The 8,113-nt window shown below is 49.1% G+C and overlaps 1 long non-coding RNA gene across 1 annotated transcript; it reads left to right on the plus strand.

Annotated features, from left to right (window-relative positions):
- Positions 1–2,691: 2,691 nt before the first annotated feature.
- On the plus strand, positions 2,692–7,162 carry LOC112549620. Its single transcript, XR_003093128.1, has 4 exons — positions 2,692–2,828; positions 3,088–3,240; positions 4,526–4,657; positions 7,065–7,162. It is a non-coding gene; the product is annotated as an uncharacterized LOC112549620 (long non-coding RNA).
- Positions 7,163–8,113: the final 951 nt, after the last annotated feature.

Below are 8,113 nucleotides of genomic sequence, written 5' to 3' on the forward strand. Positions count from 1 at the left end.
ATTATTAGTATTATTATTTCCTTTCTCCTCCCCACCCGCCCTGAGTTATTTCAGCTCTGCCCAGAGAGCACATAATGGGGCAATGGCACCCTCCCCTCCTTCCCTTGCAACCACATAACCGGCCTTCTTAATGGCTAAAGGCAGATAAGGGGATTGCTGCTGGGTCCTGCTCAGTCATCAGAGCCAAGATAGGCTCGTGACTGGTCTGTCTGTCCCCCATACCCTCCCCCAACTCCCCCTGAGAGCAGAGGGGGGCTCTTCTCCCTGCCCTCCATGCAGCTACAGCCAGGTAGCTCTTTCCCTCTGTGAACTGGCTTCTGGGAGTGGTGCTCCAGTGGTGCAGAAAATGCCATCCCCTGCCTCTGTAGCATGACTTGAAACCAAAAGTCCCATGGAAGCCAGCCTTTATGAGATTTTATTTTCTTTTTTCCATTCCTCTTCCTTTTACAACAAGGTGTCTATGAAACATTTTCTCTTAACTTTTTAATCCTGAGCCATTTTGGTTCTCGCCAGCGTCAAGGCACTCATGTTTACAAAATCAAATTGAGATGCGCAGAATTGAGACATGTTTTCCTGTACATTTTCCGAAGAGCATCTTTTGTTAAGTCCACTGACTGTGTCTGTCTTGGTGCAGTTGATGTTTATTGGTACTGTGTATTGAGCTGGTCCCTGAGTGAATCATGATTAATTGGTAACTGGTAACACAGTAGCTTAGCAGCCAGGCCTGCAGTAGTCCCCTGTCCCACGCCTCAAGATAGACACAGTTGCACAAGGACCCATGTCGCAAGTTTTGCCTGTCAGCAGCTGGAGGTGCAGGGCCCTGGAGCCCATAAGCCCTACACCGATCTCCTCAACAGCTGGCAGGCTTCGTCGCCTCAGCAGGGGCCACCATCTCTGCAGCTTTCACCCTGCTGCGCCTGAACACACACCGTGTCACCCACAACACGAGTTTTGCTTGTCCGTATCTTGAGGTGCAGTTTCCCCAAAACCCCTGCACTTATCTCCTTGACACTTGGCAGGCTTTGTGGCCTCAGTAGGGGCCACCACCCCTGCAGTTTTCAGCCCGCTGCACCTTAACACACATGGTCATCTATGTCACGAGTTTTGCCTGTCAGCAGCTTGAGGTGCAGTTCCCCCCAAAACCCTGCACCGATCTTGAAACTTGGAAGGCTTGGAAGGCTTCATGTCTTGTCAGGGTTACCACCCCTTCAGTTTTCACCCCCCTGTGGCATAACACATACACATGACATGAGTTTTGCTTTGAAGAATTTGGGGTGCAGTTCCCACCGAGCCCCTGCACCAATCTTCTTGTAACTTGGCAGGTTTCATGCTCTTAACAGGGGCTACCACCCCTGCATGTTTCATCCAAATCAGACAAAAACAACAAAGCTGTAGATATTTCATTGATTCCCCATTATACCCTATGGCCGGATCGCGGAAGCGGCTCCGAAGCTTCCTACTCACACAGGCCTACTAATGACTGTAATGGACTACAGAATCCAGATCTACTCTAAGCAGGATTACCTCCATCATCACATCCACAGCTGCCCCATTCAGGCCATGGAAAGCTGTCTGTCCACCAGGCATGGTAGGATTGACTCTGGGACAGTTGGCTGTGCTGACCTCAGAGAATGGGAGAGCTTTGCATCTCCCTGGGTGATTATAGGATCATATTTCTGAAGACAGATGTACTTTTGGGGCATCTAGAAGCAAAGACACACATTTTAATGGGATAGAACCTGGGTCAAACCTATTTCAAAGGAAGTGTAGAGAGAGTGTCTGATCTTATGGGGAAGGGATGTTGAACTTCAGCACAAAGACTTCCTAAATGAACTCTGTACAATGGGGAACAGCAAAGGAGAAGAGAAGGTGGTAGGTACTCAGCAAAATCAGTGACATTTAGGAGGCAGCAGTGCAGTACTTGGAGGTACCAAGTAGTTATTTCATCTCAGTGAGCAATTTTAATTCATTTTCAGCAAAATCTTAAAAACTTGAAGACCTGAACTTCTTCAACTGTGACATCACAAACCTGAAGGATTACAGAGAAAGGATTTTTGAGCTGCTTCAGGTCACCTACCTAGATGGATTTGATCAGGAAGATAACAAGGCCCCCGACTTGAAAGATGAAGATGATGAGGGTAACTTCTCTAAACATGCAGTCATTAGTTATGCCATTCAGTCAGTATCTAAATATAAAATTGAGACTAAAGTGACTGTGGAACTGCTGGAGCACAAATCAACTACTTTTTCAAGTGAAGGCCAGTATCAAATACTGCTTCTATTGAGTAATGAAAGGGGGGGGGGGGGGGGCAGTGCACTTGCAAAGAATGTAGTCGTGGATGCTGTGCACAGTTAAAGGAGAGTTGTGCTTAGAAAAACATGAGTACACATCTTTGCACTGAGATATAACTATATAAAAACAGTTATTTTATTGCTAGTACCAAAAGCTTTTTTTTTTTTTTTTGTGCCCATCATCTCATATTTGATTCTGTGGCACATTCAGTTCTGTGTTTTCTCTTCCTATAGAAAGAGAAAAAAGTGGGATGCTACTTCGTCCTGTCTTTTTTTAAAGATTTCTGGAGAAGGTTTTGTAGCTGAATTGAACCAGATTTCAGAAGCTCATTTAAGATGAGTTTACAAACAAGCCTTTGAGGTTTAAGCAAAGCTGTAAGGAATTAATTTACCTGCCTCAGAAGGATGGATGAGGAGGAGGTCCACCAGGAGAGTACAAAGAAGGTGAAGATGAAGATGATGGAGGTTCAGATTTGGGGGAGGGTGAAGAGGAGGAAGAAGTTGGCCTTTCATACCTGATGACGGACGAGATCCAGGTAGGACTTACCCTAGTCTACTATAAGGCTCAGGATTTTCTTGACACTGTCTAGCTATAAACATGTAATAATTTAAACTTGTATAAGCAGAATCATGTAAATACACTATCATATGTGAGCAATAGAGTACTTTAGAGAGAGACCTTTTACTATCAAAGAAGTGCGTTACAGTAGGGGAACCACCGCTCTTTGGTATTCTCCGTTATCTTGCTCAACATGAAATGCTTCAATCAAGATTCATTACTTTGCTGCCTTGTAGAATTAGTGGCATTCTGTACCAGATCACCAAGTCAGATTTTGAGGAGAACGTGGCTGAAAGAAACCCACCTGCCCTACCAGGATGCTCACAAGTGCCTGGAGAGCTTTGGCCTTGACAGCCATGCCCTCACCATCCAGATCTGCAGATTGTCAGGTATGGGGCTGGGGCTTCCAGGCAGGGGGGAGAGGGTGAGTATGGAGGAGCTAGGGCCTGAGGGTGCAGGGGGATGATCAGGATGTAAGGGCTGAGGCAAAGGGGAAGTCAGGCTGGGAATCCATGAGTGGGGGCTGGCCACCAAGGAAAAAGTCAGGGAGAGGCTGGAACTGTGCCCCTGAGAGTGGTGTGGGTTTGGCCTTGCCGGGGAGAGCTGGGGCAGGGGGCGGAGACTTCCCCTTGGAGGGAGCACATTGCCCTTCCCCTGGGTGGGAGCACAGGACCTTGAGCTGCTGTTAGTGGAGGGAGGTGGGTGGGAAGCTGGATCCTGGCATTTTGGGGAAGGAGAAGGGATTGGACACTCCTTTCACCCCACTTATCTCAGGGCCCTTTTCTTTCCTACCCAGGGGGGCAGAAAGCCTGTGTGATGTTTGCTGAGCTGACCTGCAGGGAGCCTGATGGACCCAGGGGATGGGAATGGGGCTGTGTCGGGGTCGCTGCTCTGGGAAGGAAGCGAATTAGAGCAGAGCAGGCATGAGGACCAGGACTTGAGGACTGGTAGGTTGTGCCCTGCTCTGGCTCTGTGAAAGGAGTGATGTCCAGCATGCCATAGTGAGGGGCATGGTTTGGGAGGACTCCTGGGTCCTGTTTCTAGCTGAGGGAAGGAGGGCGGGGTAGGTGGAAGTGGGGGGCAGGACGGTTCTGTGGCTCAGGATTCCTGGCTTCTTTTTGGGATCTGTCACTTCCCCAGAATGAACCCACAAATAATCTGTACATTGAGTCAATTGATACCTTGGGTGATGCTATCAGCACGTACATGGAAGTGAGTGGAAGCAGCACGGTGGGAGGTGTCCACTGCCAATATCAGAGGAGGATGGAGTTGGGGAAATACTAGGCCCATGGATCGGATTCAAGGGTGGATGGCGATACCGGGCTGGGGTGGCCTCATGGGTCCAATCTGTCAGGCAGAGGAAGGTAGTAATAGGTCCATGGGTCAGATCCAGCCCGGCATGGATGGCGTTCCAGTCTGGGGCTGTAGGGAAGCAGAAGGGTTACTTGGCTGGGGGTGGACCCGTGGGTCCCATGGGAGGGTTGGTTTACTACAGGCAGTGCCCTCCTGCCAGGGTTGCCGTTGGGTCGCAGTTGTGCCCTTCACTGCCCAGCCCTGTTCTGGCAGTGGCTGATGGGGAAAACATGGGGTCTTTCCATTCTCCTTCAGTATGGAAATAGCCTCTGCTTTCCTTCCCACCACCCTCATGCTTTGCCTCCTTTCTCCTCTTCACAGCGGTTATCAACGTGAGCCAGGGTGCGCGACTGATCACGGAGACCAGCTGCCAGCTGTGGGTGGTGGAGGAGCAGTCCAACAACCAGATTAACGGCAACTTCAATTACAAGTGGGAGGTGCTGGAGGCCTCGGGTAAGGTCATCATTAACTGGCCCCGGGAGTGATCTTGCTCTGGGGAGGCTCCTCAAGGACCTGCCCATCCCCTCTTAGAGACCTGCCTCCACAGCTTCACATGCACCCATACCCAAAGGACTCTGTGCAGAGGGGCCAGGGCCGCAGGCATGGTTGTGGGTTGAACTTTGAAGATGTGGGGTGGGGGCCTAATGCAAGACATGTTTATGTTTAGAGCTGTTCTTCTATACCTGCTCCTTTCCCAGGAGAGAGAGACTTGATTTATATGAATGGGAGGGAGGAGGTTGTACTGGAATGGTCTATTTTAGGCAGGAGTGAGGGCTATCTTTGTCCCATTGCTGGGTTCCCTGCCCCCCCAGTCTGAAGAATGGTTTGAGCCTTGTTTTGCTTCCACCCAAGAGGATTATATTAAAATATAATAAAGGAAAAGTGGCTTGTGGTGGTTTTTATTCTGAAGGGGTAGGAGTGGGGCTTCACACCTGAGGCAGGAGGGACACACCTGAGATTTCAGTGGACAGACAGATTAGGCTGAGGCATGGGGATGGAGAGAGCTTCCCTGTAAGACACATGGCTTGTCCCATCATAGACAATGGTGGTTGAAAGGGACCTCAAGGTGTCATCTGGTCAAGTCCAACCCCCTGCTTAGAACAGGTCCACCCACAACTATATCATCCCAGCCAAAGCGTTCTCCGCCGAGGCCTTAACCTCCAAGGATGTAGATCCCACAGCCTCTCTGGTTGAGCAGTAGTGTGGGAGTACTCAGCAGTATTCCTGCCCAGAGCAGGACTCAATGATTTTTTGAGGTCCCTTCCAGCCCTTATATCTTTTCTAGAAAATCATACAGATTAAATGACTAGTCAGTACAGATAAGGATTACAATTTATAAAAAATGCACCTTTATCTCAAGGCACAACCAAGTTATAAATATCTGAAAGCAGTTTAATTTTTTAAAATTTTTACATCCTAAAGTTTTTAAAAATCTCTGAAAGGTGACCATCTGGTTAGGGAAAGGACCTTCTTACCTAGGTTTCAAATTTAAGTTTTTAAAGAACTCTTTATATTAGTTCATCTACACATGAGCTGTTCAGCAAGAATCATAGTTCAAGGCTGAAGAGCAGAAGTTCTGAGCTGAACCCAGATTTTTATACTTGGTGGTTTGACCAAAATACCAAAAAGCTTACTAAATAAGGTAATAAAATGTAAATGTGTTCCTAACAGGTGCTACTGTAATTAATATTCACATGCCCATTCTTTTTCCCCTATATAATCTGTATCTTAAATTAGCCTCGTCTAAGTACTAAATGTAGTTTAAGTGACCTTACAGAGACCTCTAACCTGCTCTTTTTCTATTCTGTCTTTCTTGAATTTTCTAAAATGGCTCACACCGTGTGATGTCCTCTGGCCTGATCATTTCCTTTGCTTGCCTCTTTTTTTTTCAAATGGATGCAAACAAATGCTATGCAATTTAAGGCCTATCATAGTCCACATCAGGGGTCCGCAACATTTTTGGGCAGGGTCCCAAAAACGTCTGCAACCTCAACATATAAGATGCTGGCATGCGAGGGGCAGACGGCAGGGGAGCCGTGAGGGTTCAGATCCTTGTTGTGGCAGTGCAGCCCTGGTTCCTTCTCCGCGGCATGTGTGCAAAACAAAATGCCTTTGCTTGCCACACTGGCACATACACTGGGGGTTGCCTGTCCCGGTCTACATACTATCCAGGGTATGTGGGGTAGGGCCTGCCATACAGCTGCCTGAGTTCACCTCAGAGCTGGTCACTGATTCAAATGGGGTGAGCCAGGGGCTTGCTCAGTGTAGCTGAAATACCTTTCCTGGGAAGTCCATGCCTCTGGGAAACAGCATTACACCAGCCTCACATTTGTCTGACTTGGTTCTCATGGTTCACTTAGAAGGTGAAGTTTAAATAATCTTGGGTACCAGTGCAAACCCTGGGTTGGATCCTGTGCAGCTGAAGCCACCAGGAGCTTTGCTGTTGCTTTCCCAGACTAAAAGCAGACAACCAGTTGAGTACATCCCCGATTAGACTGGGATATAACTTGCATCAAAATAGACAAGGCATGATCATTCACACACTAGGCTTAAATGGTAATTGGGTTGAATCAGTCGTGACTGTTCTTGGAGGAAGTGTTAATTTAATTAATTTACAGATAGTCCATATGAGACAATGGGCTTGTTGGTCTGTAAATTCTGTGGTTTGCTACTAGATAAAAATGACTGCTTTTCACCTCAGTAGACAAAACTGGCCTGTTAGTCTCTTCTGTGTGCTGAGCACAACTGGCTCCTTCCTTCATAGTCTGCTCCTGCTCAGGAGAAAAGACAGTTCCACTTTTTCCTTATTCCCATCCAGTCCCATGCTCCCTAGCCCTTGTCTTCTCCATTCTGTCCTCAGAGAGAGCCACTGGGACAGCCCACTGGTTGCACACAGAAGAGGCCACTAGATGTCGATGGTGTCATACAAATTCCTTCTCTGCCCCCAGTGCAGCTGCCTGCTCTGTGCCTGTCTTTACATAGGAGAAAAGTGGTTCAGGTGAGCATTGCTGTAGGTGCTAGGCTGATGCACGGCTCAGTAGGCCTGTGCAGAGCAGCTAGCATTCGATTCGGATTCTGCCGATTTGGGGGACAGTGATTCTATTCAGTGATTCAAATCACCGTCCCGATTCGATTCGGCCAAATTGCCAAATCTCCGAATCTGCCAGGCCAAGTCCACCCACAGCCCTCTCCCAGCCTGGCAGTGGGTGCCCCAGCTCCTGGCACTTGTAAAAAAAAACAAGCCCCGGGCCAGCGTGTGCTGCCACGCGGGGGGACGATTTCTGCTGTTCTCCCCCCACCCCCTGCTGCATGGGGGGCTTTGCATGAGCCCCCCGATCCTCCCCTTGCTACCCCAGCCCCCACATGGGTGCCCTGCCTGGGCCAGCTCTGGCCCTTTAAGAATCCCCCCAAGAAAACCCTGGGACTCACCGCTCCTGCCAGCGGGAGCTGATCCCTGCTGCCCCGCACTACTCTACGTCACGTGGGGGGCTCTGCATGAGCCCTCAAAGCCCCAAGGTTGCTGCAGGAGCGGTGAGTCCTGGGTATTTTCTCAGCTTTTTTTTTCTTAAAGGGCTGGAAAGGCCCCCATGCAGTGTGGGGCAGTAGGGATTATCCCTCCCAACCCAGCAGTACCCGCTGACCACCAGGGCTTTTCTTTAAAGTACAGAGCTGGGGTGGGCAGCCATGGGGGGGCTGGGGGAGCAGGGGAGTCGGGGGGGGCTGGCAGGGGGCCTACCATGGTAATCCAAAGATTCAGAGAGCTTTGAATTGATTCAGACCTTTAAATTGCCCTCCTGATTTGATTCGGATTCAGAGATTTGACCATCAAATTGGGCCAAATCTCCTCCAAATCGAATCACCACCCGAAACTTCACACAGCCTTACTGCTCAGCTGGGTGGTCACAACAC

The sequence above is a fragment of the Alligator sinensis genome, unplaced genomic scaffold, assembly GCF_000455745.1.
Source record: "Alligator sinensis unplaced genomic scaffold, ASM45574v1 scaffold505_1, whole genome shotgun sequence".
NCBI lineage: Eukaryota > Metazoa > Chordata > Crocodylia > Alligatoridae > Alligator > Alligator sinensis.